The 21378-nt window shown below is 40.4% G+C and overlaps 1 pseudogene across 1 annotated transcript; it reads left to right on the top strand.

Annotated features, from left to right (window-relative positions):
• Positions 1-123: 123 nt before the first annotated feature.
• Positions 124-19945, top strand: LOC307201592 (vomeronasal type-2 receptor 26-like; annotated as a pseudogene). Its single transcript has 6 exons — positions 124-386; positions 1555-1864; positions 4440-5300; positions 5476-5703; positions 14562-14688; positions 19043-19945. The product of its transcript is annotated as a vomeronasal type-2 receptor 26-like (transcript).
• Positions 19946-21378: the final 1433 nt, after the last annotated feature.

Below are 21378 nucleotides of genomic sequence, written 5' to 3'. Positions count from 1 at the left end.
TACTGGCATTCAGATTTCCTACAAGGCTAAGCTGTGAATCAGTGTAGAAATAGAACTGTCCACCATTTAAGGAAGGCTGGAGTAAAACTGGTAATAGCTACATATGATGTTGTAGTTGGAAACATGGGGAACTTCTACATGTGTAGGAAAGGTTTTCTCAACAGGATCATGCTGGTGGTTGTGTTGCTGCTTGTACTGCTGTGTCATACTGTATGCAAGACAAATTCAATTAATTGTAGCATATATGATGATCCTCTCCCTATTGTTCATGAATTTTACCAGCCAGGAGACCTTCTCATTGGGGAGATTGTTTCTCAAGCCTTCTTCCTCTATAATAATCTCTCTTTCATGGAACAGCCTACACAGGTTGCAATTAATGAACCCATGTAAGTCATTATTTCTTTTCTCTCACTCTTTCTTGTTCTGTAAAATGCTCAGTCCAGTAAAACTGGGGGGGAAACCCAGTCAATATGCAGCACTGTGCTTAAGTTGTTTTTAGTTTCTGACATGAGAAAAGTGACATTCAGGAATATTTGAGCTTGGTTTTTAAAAATATTTAGTTTAATTTTCATTTATTTGTTTTGGGGGGAAATGATTTAGAAAAATATTTTATTTTTCCTTGAGTTTTCACCCCTGCAGTTTGCCCACTCTATTTCCATATTACACACAGACAACATCAGGGATGGTGCTGAAACTTACAACATACTGGAAAGGGTCCCACAACTAAATATTATACCATAAGAAGGTTATGTGTATGAGTCACACATTTGCAAACACTATCTGGTCCCCCTTGTCCATAATTTTATGTGCAAATGTGCACTAATAACATAGCATATGGTGTGTGTGTGTGTGTGTGTGTGTGTGCTGCAATCATATGAGTTTCTTTAACTTTATCCAATTATAGTAATAAATGCATCAAAATACAGGTGCCCAAATGTGTTCATGAAATGCTTGCATAGTATTGTATATATCTCATTTGACTGAATCTTAGTACAGAGTTCCCAGTGATAGGAATGTATTGATTGAAACAACATGAATGTTACTGGGGAAAATATAGTATTTTGGGGGCAGTGACACTGAAAGATTTTCCCCACAATGTTCTTGAATGGTAGATTTATTTTGATAGTAGGAAACAAAATTAAGTTTTGGTAGGTGAAAAACAACTTAAGCTTTCTATGAATAGAAACTAATTAATATGTGACTTGATCTGTAGGCTAGCCAGTCTTTTTGTAATTGTTTTCAGACTCAGGAAAATATGTTCCAATCAACCACTGTGGGGATTCTGAATTTTGAGGGTATAAACTTATTTCAACATTTTTTTTTCTGTATTACTTTTTGTTTTCTTTTAATTTGCTTTGACGTGATATAGTGTGAAGACTAATTCAGTAACTTCTATTCCATTCTATTATATTCTATGGTTTTAACCAAATATTGATCTTAAAAGTGGGCAGGTGAGGTGAATGATAATGATGAGTACAAATGCATTATTGCTGCTCCTGTTTGGTGGTCTTCTTCTTCTTCTTCTTCTTCTTCTTCTTCTTCTTCTTTAAACAGCAGTAACTCTTTTTACAGTTCAGTGCCAAAGAACTACCAGCACATCTTGGCCTTAGCATTTGCTGTCAAGGAGATCAATGAGAATCCCAAAATCTTGCCAAATATCTCTCTGGGATTCCGCATCCTCAATAGCTACTACACTGCAAAGATGACATATAAGGCTACCCTGAGCCTGCATTCCACCCAGCATAGGTTTGTTCCCAACTTCAGGGGTCATAAGCAGAACAATCTGATAGCTCTCATTGGAGGGTGCATCTCTGAAATCTCTGCCAACATTGCCATCATTTCAGCAATTTGCAAGACTCCACAGGTAAGTCATGTGCATGTGGGTATGGAGATTTTGCAATGGTGGCACACAGTTTAGATTTCAGCAAAGTATTTGATGACATTCCTAATGATATCTTGGCTAGCAAACTGGTTATATAAAGACTAGATGCCAATGCCATCATGTGGATTCAGAAGTCATTGGGAAATTATAGTGGGTGTTCATCAGTGGCTCCTCATCAACCTGGAATGTGATTTACAATGGGTGTCACAGGAATCTGTCCCTGGTCCTGTATAGTTTAATAATATCCCCCATCAAAAAATAATAATTCTGTGATTATCATACATAAATAATACATTGTGTGAATAAAATAATCCAGCTATCATGATTTTTCAACTTTTACTTAATTTATACTTCCCTATATTTTCCTGAAAACATATATCCCAACCTTCAACAAATGAGTTGTGGCTTTAAACAAAGATTTTATAATAGCCAAACTTTTTCTCCCTGATCAAAATGACAGTAAACACATAGATTTTTTTTTATGTGTAATGTACTCCGCCAATTCAAGCAGTGACCTAGTTCATATATCACACTAAGCCAAAGTTAAGTAATAGTTTGTTAAATAAGCCACAAGTCATCGCACAGACAGTCTAACAACCCTTAGCTTGTTTCATGCAAGTTCGGCTTACTTTTCTTCCCACCTACTTTGTACTCCCTGCCTGTGGCATTCACACAGGGCCCCCGGTCATTCCACGGACTATTGACCCTGCACCACCACAGCTTATCTCTTCCACTGCCACCAACCAGGTTTCCCCAGTAATATATTCAGACTCAGTCAGGTTGTAACGTATTAACAAAGATTTCAGTTTATTGTGAAGGCAAATGAGTTTTAAACACTGTAATCCGATTCACTCTCTCTGTCTCCCCTCTGTCTCTAACTCACTCTGACTCCTATGCCTCCCACCCACAAGAAACCAACCGAACTAACTGCCCAAAACCCCTGTGATAAGCCTTAAACACAGTTAGGCTCCGCCCCGGGCTTTCTTATTAGTCAGCCTATTAACCCTTTCTTTCTCTCCCCCAGTACGACATCTCCATAATGAGTGGGCAAACGCCACACTGCCTAATATCTCAAGTGCTTTTGTACCACCCTACTACTGTTTTTGCTTCATTGTGTCCACGTGTGGCTTCCCATTGATTGGCTGAAAGAGGAAGGGTATAGAAATCTATAGGGACATGGGTGTTGCTGTGGTCTAAACCACTGAACCTCTTGGACTTGCTGATCAGAAGGTAGGCGGTTCGAATCCCCGTGACGGAGTGAGCTCCCGTTACTCTGTCCCAGCTCCTGCCAACCTAGCAGTTGAAACTGCAGCAGTGCAAGTAGATAAATAGGTTCCACTGTGGCAGAAATGAAAATGGTGTTTCCATGCGCTCTGGTTTCTGTCTCAGTGTTCCAATGCGCCAAAAGTGGTTTAGTCATGCTGGCCATATGACCTGGAAAGCTGTCTGTGAACAAACACCAGCTTCTTCGGCCTGAAAGCAAGATAAGTGCTGCAACCCCATAGTCACCTTTTGCTGGACTTAACTGTCCAGGGGTCCTTTACCTTTATTTTTACCTTTATAGAAATCTTCTGGGTCTGTGGGAATTGCAAATGGTCTGCAAAAAAGAAAAGAAATTTGGAGGTGAAGGGCTCATGTCCTTTCAAGATCCAATGAACCAAAGCTTGAAACCTGTATCCTAAGATGAAGTGTGGGACTGTTTTAGGGGGAGGGGGAATGTACTAAGAGTCATTGTGCTGCTGGTTCTTCTAACATCACCCAACGTTGTGTGTCTGCACCATTTTGTAGTTCTGTCACTTTTAATGCTTTTTTAAACGTAGCAGCCATTGTGCCATAGCCCCATCTTATGCTATGCCACACTGCCACAGCAGTCATTTGGTGAATAAATTTGCCCAATTAAAGTGGAGTCCATTGCACTACCACAACATATATTTTCAGTTAGTAAAGTGATGGGAAAGTCATTGAAAAGTATGGGATGAACATATAAATCATTTACATGGATGACATGTAAACCATCCCCTAAGCAAATCAGGATGAGATTGGAATGAATGCTCATTCTAGTATAACTTCCCTGCTAACAAATCAGAACAAATGGTCAATAAATAATGGACATAGTCTAACTACTGTGTAGCCTTTTTCAAGTAAGTCAGGATAAATGCTTAATAGAAACAACAGTCATTTCATTGTCTTCAGATTATTGGTTATTTCTTCTTCTAAGTGTGCTATTTTATGTAATGATGTCTTGTTTAAAATGAATTAAATACATCATAATAATAAAATAAGATGGGATTTTATTTATCATGATGTATGTTGTACTTGGTTTGTTTTTATTATTATTTTTATTATGTATTTTGTGATTTTTATCTTGTATTTTTCTTTTGTGAACTGCCCTGGGATCTACAGATGAAGGGCTGTATACAAATTTAATAAATAAAAATTTAATAATAATAATTGTAATTCATGGTTACAGGACACAGACACACCACCTATCCAGTGTTTCTAAGATTTTGCATTCTCCTCTAAATTCTCTGAAAAATGCTTATACATTTTATTTCAGCTTACTTATGGATCATTCTTGCCACTACAAGTTTCCAAAATGCTATTCCCATTTTTGTATCAGATGGTCCCAAATGAATCCCACCAACACATTGGAGTTGTGCTATTACTTCAACATTTTGGATGGACATGGGTTGGTGTTGCTGCTGTGGATGATGACAAAGGGGACCAGTTTTTACAGACAATGGTGCCAATTCTTTCCCAAAATGACATCTGTTATGCCTTCATAGTAAGACTGCCAAAATGGAGCTATGTGGAAGAGTTGATAAACTTGATTTTAGAACAATGGAAAACTTATGTAACTGTAATTGAGAAAAAAGCCAATGTAATCTTTGTATATGGAGAACCACCATCCTTCCAGGTTCTGAGGATATTGCTGTTTCTAGCACCCTTCTTGGCATGGCCACCTCTGGGAAAAGTATGGATTATTACATCCCACTGGGATTTTGCATCTCTCTCTGTTCAGAAGATCTGGGATATTCAAACCTTCCATGGTTCCATATCATTCACAGTTCATTCAAAACAGCCTTTAGGATTCCAAAAGTTTATTCAGATGATAAAACCTGCCTGGGCCAAAGAAGATGGTTTCATCCAGGACTTCTGGGAACAGGCATTCAGCTGTTCATTAAAAATGTCTAAGGGGCAGGAGGAAAAGGAGAATGAAACCTGCACTGGGGAAGAAAAGCTGGACAGCATTTCAGGGATTTTGTTTGAAATGAAGATGACTGGCCACAGCTACAATGTCTACAATGCTGTCTATGCTGTGGCACATGCTTTACATGCAATATACGAATTCAGTTCTAAACATAGAAGAATGTCTGAAGGAGAAGAACAAGGATTTCAGAATATGCAACCATGGCTGGTAATTACTGCTCAATACATTTTAACATTTTCTCCTTTGTTTCTGCAAATGCCCATGAAAACAAATGGATGGAAATGTAAAATTATAGACACCGCATATGGTGACTATACACTGTGAAACACAAAATAATTTCAAGATTTCGATTACCCTCTTTTCATATTCCCTTTCAATCTAGGTTCATCGTTTTCTAAGGAGTATCTTCTTCAACAACAGTGTTGGAGACACTGTGCACTTTAATGACAATGGAGAATTAGTTGCTGGTTTTGATATTACAAACTGGGTGATTTTCCCCAATGGTTCATTGGCTAGAATTAAAGTTGGAAAACTGGATCCTCAGGCTCCTCCAGGCAACAAGTTAACCATTCATGATGACCAAATTGTCTGGCATCAGAGCTTTAACCAGGTGAGACATAGCTGCGTATGTTCAATCAATCAATCAATCAATCAATTTCCTTTATTCGACTGATAGTCAGAAATAAAACACAATACAGACTTATAAACTAAAACATCAAAGGGGTACATAAATAAGGTAGGGCCACAGTACTAAACCTCTCACAGATAACCCACATCAAGGCATTCAGTTATACGTTTTCGACACTTGAGTGCCAGGAAAAGGAATTTAGCCACTGACAAAGTTGTTTTCCCAGAAGACTTATTTAGCAGATATGCTGTCTGCTTTCCTCTTTGTCGGGCACTAAGCTGGAGTACGTATGGGGTTATAAGATACTGTCTTAAATCGTTGTAGAAGGGACAGCTCAGTAAAATGTGCTCTGTGGATTCTACCTCACCCAACGCACAATGGCATAATCTCTGGTCATATGGGACTCCTCCATATCTTCCCTTCAGAACCGCCAAGTCAAGAACATTCAGCCTAGCTATGGTAAATAGTCTGCGGTATTCCACGTAGTGGATATCCGCCAGGTAGCGAGCTGGAGCAGCTCAGTACATCTGCTCCCCCAGAAACAACCCAGGTTTCACACGGGCTATGTCCTCCTGTCTGGCAATATCCCTTAATCTTTGGGCGATCACCGCCTTTGCGTGGCTATACGTCATGGACTCTATATAAAGGGAGGACAACCCGCACTTCTGCACTTCCTCCACTATCTCCCCTTCCCATGGAGATTTAAAATTATCCCTCAGAATCAAGGGGGCCAAACCCACCGGTCTGAAACAGAGCTTAAGCCATAGCCATAACTTCGCTTTCAGGGCCACATACCTAAAGGCTTGACAACCGGTTTCCAATCTCATGATCGCACCTGCCACGGGGGGGGGGGGGATCCTGAGTATGGCCCTGAGGAATTGGGTTTGGATAGATTCCAATTTTTCAAAGTCCCTACGTGAGCCCAAGGCAATGCCCACCAGTAGAAGAGGGAGGACTTTCATTTTAAAGAGTCGCAAGGCAACTTGGACAGTTTGTGCCTGTTTCTTAGAGTACAGGGTTCTAATCACCAAGGCTGCTTTCAATGCGTTCGAGGCTATGTATTCTCTGTGCACCAAGAAGGACCTATTTGATCTAACAACCTGACCCAGGTATTTGTAACAACTGACCTGCTCTAAAGGAATACCATTAATTGACCATAAATTAGGTTTCGGTCAAGCGGCAAAGACCATTATTTTGGTCTTGGCATAATTTAGTTGGAGCTCATGTTGGGTCTCATATTCATGAAGAGCTCGAAGCATCCTCCTTAATCCGATGGGGAAGGTAGCTAATAGGGTGGCATCGTCCGCATACAGCAGGACATTCAAGGCTCGTCCTGCCAGTTTTGGTGGATGGAAATCAGTATTTGCCATATGCACCACTAGCGAATTAATATAGAAATTAAACAGAGCAGGGGCAAGCAAACAGCCCTGTCTTACCCCCCTAGTGGTGGCAACCGGATTGGAGACTAGCCCCTTGCTATCTAGCCTAATCCTCAGGAAGGTATTTGTATGCAAATTAATAATCAGCAGGAGAAGGCGGCGGTCGATAGATGTCGCTGCCAATTTTGCCCATAGCTGGTTCCTGGGAATTAGATCAAAGGCCTGCTTAAAGTCTATAAAGGCGACGTGGAGGGCTTTTATGCCATTGTCAGCATACTTGGTGGCTAAGTGATTTAGGATTAAGATTTGGTCTGTTGTTGATCTTCCAGGGCGGAAACCCGCCTGTTCCTCTGCAATGATGTTGTTGCTTTCCATCCAGGTCGTTAATTTGTTAAGTAGAAATCTTGAATAGATCTTCCCGATAACATTTAGCAGGCTAATTGGTCTAAAATTGGCCGGGTCTGTGCGCGGCCCTTTCTTGTGGATTAACACAATCAGTGCAGAGTTCCAGCTTGGAGGAAATTGTGCTGTTTTGTTTATATAAGTAAAAAGAGCTGCTAAGGGTGGACACCACCAATCCTTATTGGCTTTAATAACATCTATGGAAATAAGATCGTCTCTGGGTGCCTTGCCCGCCTCAAATTGGCCTATAAGTGTTTCCAATTCAGAGCAGGTAACAGGATCCCACTCAGGCAAGGGGGCCAATTCTATCCTTCCTCCGCTGGCAGCGTGAGCTGCATATAAATTGGAGAAGAAGCTTTCCCAGGTGTCAGCTGAAATTTGGGGTTCTATCCTTGACCACGGTCTACCCAGGTATTGAGAAATTTGATGCCAAAAGGAGGAGGGATTTCTATTTTCTGCAGCTTTTAGAAGGTTGTTCCAATCATTTGTTTCTGCCGCAAGCTTCTTTTCCTTTAATAGTGCTTTATACCTTTTCTTGAGGTTCATAAGGTGACTGCTAGGTGCGGGGTCATTTGATGCCCTATATGCCAAGAATTCATTATATAGGTTGTTCTTGAAGTGTCTACATTCCTCGTCAAACCACTTTTTATGAGAGAAATGGTTACTATTCATTACCGAGGCCTTAGCCAACGAAGGTTTTAGCAGTTCTACTAACTTGTCATATATTGGCAGTGGCTCAACTGCCTGGACAAGGGAGTCCCTTGTCTCTTGCAGTTGGTCAGACCAAAGGAGTTCATTTATCCGTTGAGCCAAATTGTCGGTCCATTTTAAGGCAGTGGGCCTCATCTGAAGCTGGTTATTTGTAATAGGCACACAGGAATAGGTAGCCAATTCTCCATCCAGGGTCAGAGAGAGTTCTAATGGAAAATGGTCACTTTCCAGCCTCGTTACCACCCTAAAGTTGGAAATTTTGGGAATTAGGTCTACTGATGTCCAAATAAAATCTATGGTAGAGGCTCGGGAGCCTGACCAGAAAGTAAATTCGGCAGGGCAATCAGAACTGAGAGCTCCGTTTAGAAGGTGAAAATTAAGAGCCATCAAAGTTTGTCTACATTTAAAACTTGCGTATGTAGCAACACTGTCTTTAAAATTCCTGGGTAAAAGGTCTGAAGTTAAAATGGGTAGTGGGGGATATTTATTATATTTAGCAAATAATGGTTTATCAGAGTGAGACAACCGGCCATTGAAATCTCCTGCAACTAGAAAGGAGGCTTCAGGATATTTCTCTAGGAGAGTTTCAAGAGTCAGTTGAATTCTTTGGTCCACCAGGTTTTTCTTGTAGGTTGGGTGCAAATAAACATTAATCACCACGAACACTTCCTCTGCTGTTTGTAGCTTTACACCCAGCATGGATGACGACTGGATGTCAATTTGTTCCACCTGCAGATTTAAAGCCAAAGAAACTAAGGTAGCCAACCCACCTTGTGGTCTACCAGGTGATAGTGAGTTCTGTTGTGCATTCAGGTAGAAGCCCTTATACCCTGATAAGGAGAAGCCCTCAGAAGCCCAGGTCTCTTGCAGTAAAAGAATACGACTGCCTTTTATGTAGGCGACGAAGGATGGGTCCATCAGCTTAGGTTTAATGCCAGCTACATTCCAGGATAAGAAAGTAAGTGATCTCCTGGTCACCCCTTCGAGTCATGCTGGGCCTTGCGGAACCAGCACGGCAGAATCCACCTGGGAATGCATGCGGCGAGGGGGGGCAATAGGCTGGAAGAAGGAAGTAATTGTAGCTTGCTTACCCGGCAAATTCCAAACACCATTTACTGCAGCAGCAGCAGCCTTGGATTGAGGCTTAATTTTTGGTGGCTGCAGGGATGGATTCTGGTGCACGGGAGTATCACTTAACGACAGGTCCATAGACTCTGCATTTAAGGTATGCTCTAAAATTGAGAGGGGTGGGCCTTTTGGGTCAGCGGTTGCTGTAGGGAACATGCAGTGTAAGGCAGGTGGAAGACATCCTTTTCGGTTTGCCTCCAAAAGAGCATTCAGTCTTGCCACAGCTTCCGAGTTTGACCAGAGGGTTGTCGAATCTTTCACTGTATCCTGCCTGGGCTTGACATCCCAAGGCCGTGTACAGCCAGGTTGCCGATCAAAGGTCGTTAAAACGGGTTCCACTTGGGCTTGTGTAGACTGCTCTTCAATTGGTGAGGAATTCATCTTATTTACCTGAACATGATCTTCTGAGTTACGGAGACAGAGTAGCAACTCATCCAGTCTGTCCGTTATCTCTGTTCGCTTCAGTTTTGGCAATTGGGAGAAGGATAGAAGTAACTCACGCTCCGTAGAATTCTCCAGATGTATAGCCTTTGTCAGTGGAGGCAGGGGGGGGGGTCAGTCCAGCTAATGAGATCTGCGGCCAGGGGAGTTGGAGTCGTGGCAATTGGCGAACCCTCAGACTTGCCTGCTTTCTTTTTGAGCAAGCAGTTTGGTAAGAGGGGGCAGATCTTGGTATTGATAAAGACTCTTGTAGCAAGGATTCCATAGTTAATTAGAAGGCTTCTTGAGGACATAATAAGTACAGGGAGCTTTTTGGTTTTAAAGGAGAGCAGCACTCTCTACCTCTGAGGTCTGCTGCTAATATGGTCAGAATGCTTCAGGTCAATAGAACTAGGGATTACCCCCAGGAGCTCCGCTAGGTGTCTCCTTATATCACTCTTATAATGCCAGTTTATCACCTTGCCTCTAAAGGGGCAAACCGTTAAGCAGATTTTAGTAGCTTGCAGCAGCAGTTTGTAAGGAGGTGCATAGTGTTGTTCCTTCTTATTTTGCTCACTTTGCTCACTTTTCTGATTGCCAACAACTTGAGAAATTGTACAGGAGGTGTGAGGTAAAACGGGTGCTCTGGACAATTGTATGGATTTCATCTCAGGTGATACATCAGGGGAACTGTCTTTACCTGTTAGGGATACAAGCGAGATAATCTTCTCCAAGGATCCTTGGATGTCTTTTATGTATTTAAAGATACAGTCCACTGTTTTAGCAACTAGGTCTAGAGTAGTCGAGTGTTCAAATAGTATCTCATCAATACAACTTTCACGGGCTCTAGTGCAGTCATACATGTGGATACCAGTATTATTATTGCTTGCAGGTTTAATAGGCAGGTTATCGAAAGGTTCTTTCGCAATGGTTTCCTTGTCATTCATCTCTGCTTGCAGTGAGAAAGAGTTTGAAACCAGAATATTAAAAATACCCTTTGTACTTTCAGATTCACTAAATTTTGTTTGTTTAGCAAGAGGCAGGCATCTCAGTTCCTCTGTGACGTCTAAATCTCTGGAATCTCTGGTACGTTTCCCAGTTCCTCTCCCACGAGCAGGGCTGTATAATTGCTTAGTCATTTCTCTCTTCATGCAGCCGCCCCAAGTTTCAGGGTCAATGGTTGTCTCCTCGATAGAAAGAGGCGTCCTCCTACTTACTAATTAACACTAAAACTAAAAACTAAAAACTAAGGTTAAAAGTTAATAGGTTTCTATACTCATTAAAACAAATTTGAAGGATAAAAGATAAAAATAAGTCAGAGAGCTCACATTCACGCTGACTAGGTGCCACTCGCCATCTTGCTTCCACATTTGTATTAGTGTACATTCATATTAGGCAGGCTAGCTGCGTATGTTTGACTATATAAGTTTATTTTTAGCAACTCATCTTTCTCAGTGATTTTCAGCTGCTGAATGATAGTGATTAGCATTTTAAAAACTTTTTTTAAAAAAATCATAATTCCTTCTCCATAGTTTTTCAAACTGCAGCTTTACAAAGTCAAACTTGTCTACTATATTAGTATTGAACCATAGGCCTGATGAAGCATGCAGTAGATCTTTTACCTCACAGATTCATCTTTAAATTCATATTTAAAACAAGGAACTAGGAAACCCTCCCTCCCCAATAATACACTTCTTGTATTGTTGTTTGATCATATAAGCCAATTTTTTATCCTTTTTGAAATATCTTGGTAGTATAAAATAATATTTATTACTTTTAAACCTTACAAACCAGAAGAAAAAGAAAAGAAGAGAGAAAAAAGAAGAAAGAAAAGAAAGAAAAAACAATACAATACAATATATAAACAATACACCACACAACATTAACGCATTAAACTAAGCAAAACAGAGCAAAAACAATTTAAAAACATACATCATACCATTTCAATGCCTTATTTTTCATTCCCTTGTTTCATTGACTTCCTCTCACCTCCCTTTTTGTATTCCACTTCTATTAATTGTTTCAGCAATTCCTTTCCATCTTTCTCTATTTTCTGTCATATAATTGTCTTAACTTATTTTAACCTTATTTTCCATTAATACTATAATACTTATTTATGCTTAACTCCTTATAACACTTCTACTAAAGCCATATAATTTCATTCCAACATTTTTCTGACACTCATTAATTTTACAGTATTTCTATAAATAAACTTTAAACTTTTTCCAATCTTCTTCCACCGTCTCTTCTCCCTGGTCTCGGATTCTGCCAGTCTTTTCCGTCAATTCCATATAGTCCATCAACCTGGTGATCTTCTGTCCAAGGCTCTTAACTCTTTTCCGGGTCCCTTCTGCAAGTCTTCTTCATATTTATACATACACTTTACTTTGTCTTCTGCTGATCTTGTTCTTAATTTCCTTCCATTGATGCTGAAGAGTAGGTCTCGGGGGAGCTCCAACCTAGCAATGTTTTTATTCCTTCTCGACAGGTCATCCACATCTCCGTGGTTAAAACTAAAATCCAAAAGATATTTCAGGACGTGTTTCAAAATCCCTCCAAATCTGAAGGTCCCCACAACTCCAATTTCCTCCTGACCCAGGTCCAGGTCCCAAAGGTCAGTAAATCCCTGCATGAGATGATCTATCCAACTTTCCTTCTCCAGTCCAAGCAGGGCTCCAATCCTCAAAATCTGACTTTCTCTGAATTCAGTCATAGAGGGCAACAACTTGTAGTCATCAAATTGCCTCTGTAAGGCTGGGGCTCTCTCCCTCTCCACTTGTATTACTTTAGGTTCAACAACCACAACTTTCTCCCTCGCTTTCTCCACAGTTTGGCATGTCAAAGTAAATTCCTGTATCGGTTCCTGAATAGTTTCTGTGTAGATGTTCAGTTTTGTCCCAAATTAGTCGCTTTTTGTCCCAAAATATCAATTTTAATATTCATCACATCCGTCTTCTTGTAAAGCTGTTCCAATGACTCGCTTATCTTACATAGTGCGATCACTAAGGCTTCTTCTGTCGACATTCTTAAGCGATCCAAGGTCAATCCCTGGTTCTCACGGTTCTTCTCTTGCAGCTGGAGATTCCAAAAGCTCAACTCTTGTAACAGTTTCAAAGGCTCCCTCTAGAGGGAAACAATTTCTGTTTGTATCAATCCTTTTAAGCACAGTTCAAGCAGTAAAATTAGTTTCAATTTTCAGTTACTTTTACTCCTTTTTAAACGCAGAAGGAGACAATGGAAACAATGTATTTCTCTTATTTGACTAACTGTCAATAGACGTTTTATTCACAGTCAATGAACTTTCCCAAAAACGTCAGTCTTACTAGCAGCCCGTTTCCAGGTTCAGAGTGGTGGTAATTTAACTTTCTTCACTCTCTCCTGCAGGCTTACGTGATCCAAAATTTTCCCCCTCTTCTCCTGCTTCCAAGGGGGGTTTAATGATTTTAACCGATGGAAGTTTAATCCTTTACATAGGACTTTCCAAGACTTTAGCTTGCAAACTCTTTGCTTCAATCTATTTACAAAAGGGGAAGGCGGACTTCCTGTTTGAAACCTCCCTGTTTCGGTGCCAAATTAAGATGTTTAAAAATCCAATTTTCCGTTCTACTCACAGGTAGTTGTTTAGAATCAAATTGTCCACAGGAAAAAGTCAGCGCTCTCCGGCAACAGCAACGCGGCTTCACTCCGTGAAAGAAGCAGTCAATTCAAAGCACCGCGCCACTCACCCCACGTCACTCCGGATCCCCGAAACCAGGTCTCCCTACAAGTAGGGGAGGCGCAAAGGGTGCCAGCCGAATCCTACGTTCACAGGCTTCTCCCACCTGCGATTTTTAGTGGGTCTCCGCCTTTGCCATGGCGGCCAGACCCTGATTTCCACGGAGCAAATTCCTCCCGATCAGAGGAATTCCGCCATTGCCGGAGGCGCTAACCCGGAAGTCTCCTTTTTTGAAATATCTTATTGCTTTCCAGCTTTATTTCTGATAAAATGCCACAGAACATCTTCTTATTTTGTGAAAATGTAGGAGGCGTCAACCAGAATTTATTTTGAACCACCAATTTGAGTGCAAATGATCCCCAAGCCTGTAAAACAAAAGGATGTAAAACTAAGAACATTCCATCTTACAGTTCACTTTAAGGTAAAAAGTTCATGCAAAGGTTATGCAGACCCAGGCTAGAAACACGTGAGGAATGAACTGTGAGTGAACTAAGCCCACCTGACCAGTTGAACAGTGCGAGAATCTTGGCAAAGGATCTAAAAAGGAATGGTGGAAGCCATCCGGGAAACTGGCATTGTATACTTGTAGCATGTGCATCTCGTGTCATAAATCATATCAGAACGGTTGTTTTAATTGCTCCTACATCATAGACGGCTTATTTTTGACCAAATGGGGCTTTCCACATCATATATGGCTTGTCTTTTGACCAATAACAAATTCCCATGTCTTCTCTGTGAGGGAGGAGGGAGAGTGACTACAGGCTATATAAGCCTGGACTGAGCTGCATATTTTGCCTCAGTCCGCCTGGACTGGGGACCACAACTTAAGTTATGAAATAAAGGTGATTTTCCTTGAACTCTGTTTGTCTGTTGTTTATCAGAATACCCCTGCTTACTTCAAAATGTTTCAGCTGTTGTTGTTTGGAAGAAAAGAAGATCTAATCTCTTAGAGCCAGGCTTATATTTACAGTCTGTGACCCCATGTGGGGCTGAATGGATGGCAGAAGGAAATTTACTGGTGAATTTATTTTCAGTGGATTCCTCCTGCATCCTATTAACTATCTAACCTGCATATTTCCATGTAGGTGCTGCCTATTTCTGTGTGCAACGATCACTGCTATCCTGGCAACAGCCGAAAAAAGAGGGAAGGAGAGTTATTCTGCTGCTATGATTGCGCTCCATGCTCGGAAGGGATGATCTCTGACCAGAAGGGTAGGTGTCATAAAGAACAAAGATATGGCCAAATTTCTAGAAAGTAACATTGGAGATTGTTGGATGTTTCTTTGGATTATTTGTATCTCTTGAACATATACTGTATGTAGGCAGTTTAAACTACAATTTTTAAGTTAGTAAACCACAAAGCAGTTTCAATGTACAACTTAAGAGTGGGAGTAAAATTTTATAAAAGACTTAAAATATCCTTAAAAAGTGCCAAGAGGCAGCAAGGCAGGCCTCCCTTGGAAGGGATTTTCACACCCATCAAAAAAGATCATTCACATGGATCTAACCCAATCATATCTGAATAGTCAAAATCCTCTCTGGCAGAATTTAAGGCATGGATCAATTCATGTGGAACTATATAGTCATTTTGATAATATGTCCCTACAGTGTTAAAGACGTTGAAATTAATCACCCAGTTTTTTGAATTTTGCCCTGGAAATGGCCAAAGACTGTGAAGCTGTCTTAAGAGGACAGATATATTCTCCCAATAACAATTTCTGGTCAAGGCACTAGCTTCTATATTTTTGAATGTGTGTAAGGCAGCCCCAACGAGAGTATATTGCAAGAATGCCATCTCAATATAACCAGGACATGTATCCATCATTATGGTCATATTCATGAGAGAAGGGGGGGGGTAATTGAAGCAACAGGTACTCCATCCAAAACTGGGCAAGCACACAACTCATCTGACTCTGGCACTCACCAGGAGCAAAATTAATCAAATGCTATACATACAATTTAGTATAATATAACCAAGGGATGGTTTGTGCAATCTGTGTAGGCTGTGGGCACACCTGCTTTTCATTGGTGCTCCTTCTTGGCTGAATTGAGAACGGTGTATATGTCTCACATTCCTCTCTAAGCTGAGGTTAGACCAAGTTGTGTCAAGGAGCTATTTTCTCCTTGCTGCAGCCTTCCCAACCCATGGCCTTATGGGATATATGACTCTTGTTTGTTTGTTTGTTTGTTTGTTTGTTTTAAAATAACAGCGAAATTGCATTTCTTCCAAATACATTTGCTTTTGTTAGTTCTTTTTATAGCTCATCATGCGTAATAAGTCATTTCCTTCATCTCTGAGCCATATTGTGTTCTCAACCACTGTTTCCTCTGGACACACAGTTTTTGTTAAGTCTAAAACTGTAGATTCTCACTTCCGGGTTGCCGCCCCCGGCAAAGGTGGAGCTCCTCCAATCGAGAGGAACTTGCTCCGTGGAAAGTTGGGTCTGTACCGCCACGGCGAAGGCGGAGACCCATTGAAATCACAGGTGGAAGAAGCTTGTGAACCTGGGATTCGGCTGGCACCTTTTGCGCCTCCCCTACTCGCGGGGAAACCCTGTTTTGGGGATCCGGAGCGACGTGGGGTGAGCGGCGCGGTGCTTTGAATCGACCGCTTCTTTCACGGAGTGAAGCCGCGTTGCTGTTGCTGGAGAGCGCTGACTTTTTCTTGTGGACAATTGGATTTTAAACTACAACCCGTGAGTAAAACGGAAAATTGGATCTTTAAATATCTTAATTTGGCATCGAACGGGGAAGGTTCAAAACAGGAAGTCCGCCTTCCCCTTTTGTAAATAGACTGAAGCAAAGAGCTTACAAGTTAAGGTCTCGGAAAGCCTTATGTAAAGGATTAAACTTCCATCGATTGAAATTATTAGACCCCCCTTGGAAGCAGGAGAAGAGGGGGAAAATTTTGGACTGTGTATCCTGCAGGAGAGAGTGATTAAAATTAAATTACCACTGCTCTGAACCTGGGAATGGGCTCTCAGTGATTGATGTTTCGGGAGAGTTCATTGACAGCGAAGAGAACGGATGTTGACAGTCAGTTAAATAAGAGAAATATATTGTTTCCATTGTCCGCTTCTGCGTTTAAAAGGGAGGGAAAGTATCTGAAAATTGAAACTATCTTTACTTTTTGATCTGTGTTGGAAAGGATTGATACAAGTGGAGACTGTTCCCCTCTAGAGGGAGCTTTTGAAACTGTTACAAGAGTGGAGCTGGGGAATCTCCAGCTGCTTGATAAGAACTGTGAGAACTAGAGATTGACCTTGGATATTCAAGAATGTCGACAGGAGAAGCCTTATGGACTGCATTTTCTAAGATAAGCCACTTGTTGGAACAGCTTCATAAAAAGATGGATGCTATGACTACTAAAATTGACATTTTGGAACCAAAAGTGAGCACCAATACAGAAATTATTCAGGATTTGGCACAGGAATCTATTTCAACAGGACAAATTGCTGAAAAGGAGAAGGAGAAAGTTGCTGTTGTCAAACCTAAAGTAATACAAGGGGGAGCTTTAGCTTTACAGAGGCAAATTGAGGACTACAAGTTGAGGCCCTTTATGACTGAGACTAGAAAAAGTCAGATTTTGAAGATCGGAGCCTGGCCTGGACTACAAAAGGAAAGTTGGAAAGATCCCTCTATGCAGGGATTAACTGACTTTTGGAATATGGACTTGGGTCAGGAGGAGATTGGAGTTCTGGGGGCCTTTGGATTTGGAGGAATTTTGAAACATGCCCGGAAATACATTATGGATCCTAGTTTTAATTATGGAAATCTGGCTGACCTGTCGAGAAGGAATAAAAGTATCGTTGGATTGGAGTTTCCCCAAGATCTGCTCTTTAGCATCAAAGAATATGAAGGAGACTGGCAGAAGGGATGTGGAAAAGAGTTAAGAGCCTCGGACATAAGATCTCCAGGTTGATGGACTGTATGGAGTTGACGGAAGTGGCTGGTAGAGTCCGAGACTGGGGAGAGGAGATGGTGGAAGAAGACTGGAAATTTAAAGTCTATATATAGAAATATTGTAAAATTAATGAGTGATAGAAAAATGTTGGAAGGAAATTTTATGGCTTTAGCTGAAATGCTATAAGGAGTTAAGCTTAAATAAGTATACTAGTTTTAATGGAAATAAGATTAAAAATATGTTAAGACATTTATATGATAGAAAATAGAGAAAGTTGGAAAGGAATTGCTGAAACAATTAATGGAAGTGGAATGCAAAGAGGGAGGTGAGAGGAGGTCAGTGATACAAGGGAATGAAAGATAGAATATGGAAAAGGTATAATGTATGTTTTTAAATTGTTTTTGTTTGGTTTGGTTTAGTTTATTGTGTTAGTTTAATTTGTTAAGGTTGTGTTTTGTATTGTTTATGTATTGTGTTGTTTTTTCTCTTTTTTGTTCTTTTTTGTTCTTTTGTCTTTTTTCTTCCTTTTCTTTTTTGTAAGCTTTAAAAGTAATAAATATTATTTTTTAAAAAAAACCTGTAGATTCTCATTCTTACATATGCCCATAATAATTTTCCAGTCACTTGGATTCAGACTGTGATAGTGACACACACATTAAGGACTGAGAAAGAATGGCATTTGTGAAAGGCTGCCTTATGAAGATATGCCTTAAAATGATATAGTAAACAGGAAATTCCTGGTGCATGGGGGGGACGGGGAGTATTAGCTATGTACAGTGCCACTTCACTATAATCCACATGACCATTGTGGAACCAAGATTAAACAAAATGATGCATACTTTGAAATTTTGGGACTCTTATTTTTTAAAAATATATATATATATATTTATTTATTTTCCAAAAATAAAAAAAATTCATCAAAACATCACAAAACAACAAAAACAATACATCCAATAAAAAAACATGAAAAAATAAAAATTTAAAAACAATAACTCCAGTTTTCAGACTCATGTTTACAAAGCTTCGTTTCTTGACCTCCTCACGCCTCCCTTTTTTGTATTCCCCTTTGTCCAATTAAGTACAGCAACTCCTTACCCTTCTTCAAAACTTATTTCTGGTTATTGTAATCACTTCTATTATGTCTCCAATCTTTCCTCCTTATAATTAAACACCTTTACCATATTAATTGCTTTGACATAATATAACCTTGTTTTTTCACCCTTTTTCTATTACATTTTTTACATATTTTTTAACACTGTACCACTGATGCCGTGTTATTTCATATCCAACATCATTTTAACATTCATACACTTTACAGTGTTTCTGCAGATAGTTCTTAAACTTCTTCCAGTCCTCTTCCACCACTTCTCCCAGGTCACGGATTCTGCCGGTCATTTCTGCCAATTCCATGTAGTCTATTACTTGCATCTGCCATTCTTCCAGGGTGGGCAAATCTTGTGTCTTCCAATACTTTGCGATGAGTATTCTTGCTGCTGTTGTCGCATACATAAAAAACGTTCTAGAAGTTTTGGGACTCTTAGAGTTCGTCAGATATTTACAAAATGGGATGAAAAGGTCTTTTCACTATGTGCAAAAGTTATTTTTTTTATAAATGTTGGTCAAAATCTTGACATACTTAAAACATTGCTTCTTTTTTTTCAGACATGGACACCTGTGTCAACTGCCCTGAAGATCAGTATCCCAACAAGGACCAAACTGAGTGCATTCCAAGGGTCCCAAACTATCTCACTTACAAAGAATCTTTAGGGATCATCTTAGCTATCTTGATTATTTCTTTCTCTTTGATCACAATTTTAATTCTGGGGACTTTTAGGAAGCATAACAAGACTCCCATTGTCAAAGCCAACAATCAGACCCTCACTTACACGCTCCTCATGTCCCTCCTCCTTTGCTTCCTTTGTTCTTTGCTTTTCATTGGACAGCCTGGAATGGTGACCTGCCTTCTCCGACAGACAATTTTTGGCATTGTGTTCTCTGTGGCCCTTTCCAGCGTTTTAGCAAAAACCATCACTGTGGTTCTGGCATTCATGGCAACCAAACCAGGATCCAGGATGAGAAAATGGATTGGGAAAGGGCTAGCAAATTCAATTGTCCTTTCCTGCTCCTGTATTCAAGTTGGTATTTGCACAGTTTGGCTATTTGTTTCTCCTCCATTCCCAGATGTGGACATGCAGTCATTGGATGGGGAAATCATCCTGGAATGTAATGAGGGTTCGGCTACCATGTTTTACTGTGTCTTGGGCTATATGGGTTTCCTGGCCATTGTCAGCTTCATTGTTGCTTTCCTGGCTAGGAAGTTACCTGACAGTTTCAACGAAGCCAAATTCATCACTTTCAGCATGTTGGTGTTTTGCACTGTTTGGTTATCCTTTGTTCCAACTTACCTGAGCACCAAAGGAAAATACATGGTGGCTGTGGAGATCTTCTCCATCCTGTCCTCTAGTGCTGGATTTACTGGGTTGCATCTTTTTCCCCAAATGCTACATCATTGTGCTGAGGCCTGAACTGAACAACAGGGACCAGCTAATAAAGGGGAGAAAATGAAAGTTCATCTGTTTATTTTAAGACCGTATTCCCTCCTATGAAGCTTCCCAGTTTCTGAGATATTCAGGGAAGGCCCTTGGAAACTTGCTCCTAGAGAGGTTAGACTGGTTCCCAACTTCTTGTCCTGCCACAGGGAAGTGAAGACTTATTTGTTCCAACAGGCTTTTGGAAACTGAATGCTTGTAATGAAAGGGCGGGTGCTGTGCTGTTTTTATTATAACTTTTTTATGTTTTCAATCATTTCTATATATATAGTTTTAATTCAACCGATGTTTAATTGTTTTTTTACAAAGCGATTAACACCAACCTAAATATCCAAATCGAGCTGCAAGCACTCAAAACGACAATTGAACATATCACAGATCAATCAGATAGAGATAAAGGGGGGGGGGTGAAATTATGCAGGATTCCAGAAAAAGAGGGAGGAGAGATTATTGCTTTTATTTTAAGTTGTTTTGACAGTTTGAAGATAGACCTGCCCCCATTGTTCTCCCTGACATTGAACAGGTGCACAGAGTGGGTAGGCCTTAGAGCAAGAAAGGCAGATGCACCAAGAGACATTTTGAATGCTGCCAAACCAAAACTTTGATCTCTTTGATTTTAAATGCCTTACAGAATTTTCAAGAACTTAAAATACAACTCCATTTCCAGAAATGGACATGCACTCAATGAATGAGGAAATTATATTAGAATGTAATGAAGGTTCGCCTACCATGTTTTACTGTGTCTTGGAAATTACCAGACAGAGGACCATGCAACAACTGTGGCTCCTTTAAGAAAGGAAAAGGCCACCAGATTCCCCTCCTTCTTCCATGTTGGTGTGTAAGTGGAAAAGGATTCTGCAATTATACTGAAATGGTGTCTTTTTCCCTCCAGGGATGTTGGTGGTTGTGGGACAGGGGAAAGAGAATGGGCCTGGTATGCTGCTTTGTGTATAAAGGATATGTGCATATTTGCTTGGGCAGGGACAAGCCATCTCCGTGCTGCCATGTCCATCCTGTGTCCACAAAGCCTAGGAGATTGGAAGGCTGCTTTGCTCTAAGTCTACACCTTCTAAATAAAGCACTAGAAAGGCCATTCTGTTGTTTTTGACATCCTTCTTTAGTATCTCTGCATCCAACCACTCCTACATGCCCTCGCTTGGGCCTATGGTTCAGAATGGATATTCTCCCTCAACATACCACAAAACCTGTGTCAATTAAGAGCTGAGCAGTGACATAAGGCCAATCTATATGTTACGTTAGCTACATATTTGTGTCCTATCTGCTTCTCTGTTGGAAACCAGGTTGGAACTAGAAGGAATTGCACACATACACACTGAGTAGACAGCAATGTTATTAGTTGTTGTAGAACCAGTTAAACAGTTACTCAATTTGTGCTCCTTGTTTATCCCAAAGTTGGTATCTCACCTTGTTATTTCTTCTTGTTTCACC

This window comes from Podarcis cretensis (genome assembly GCF_951804945.1).
Source record: "Podarcis cretensis genome assembly, chromosome: 13".
NCBI lineage: Eukaryota > Metazoa > Chordata > Lepidosauria > Squamata > Lacertidae > Podarcis > Podarcis cretensis.
This window is presented reverse-complemented; position numbering and strand designations above follow the sequence as displayed.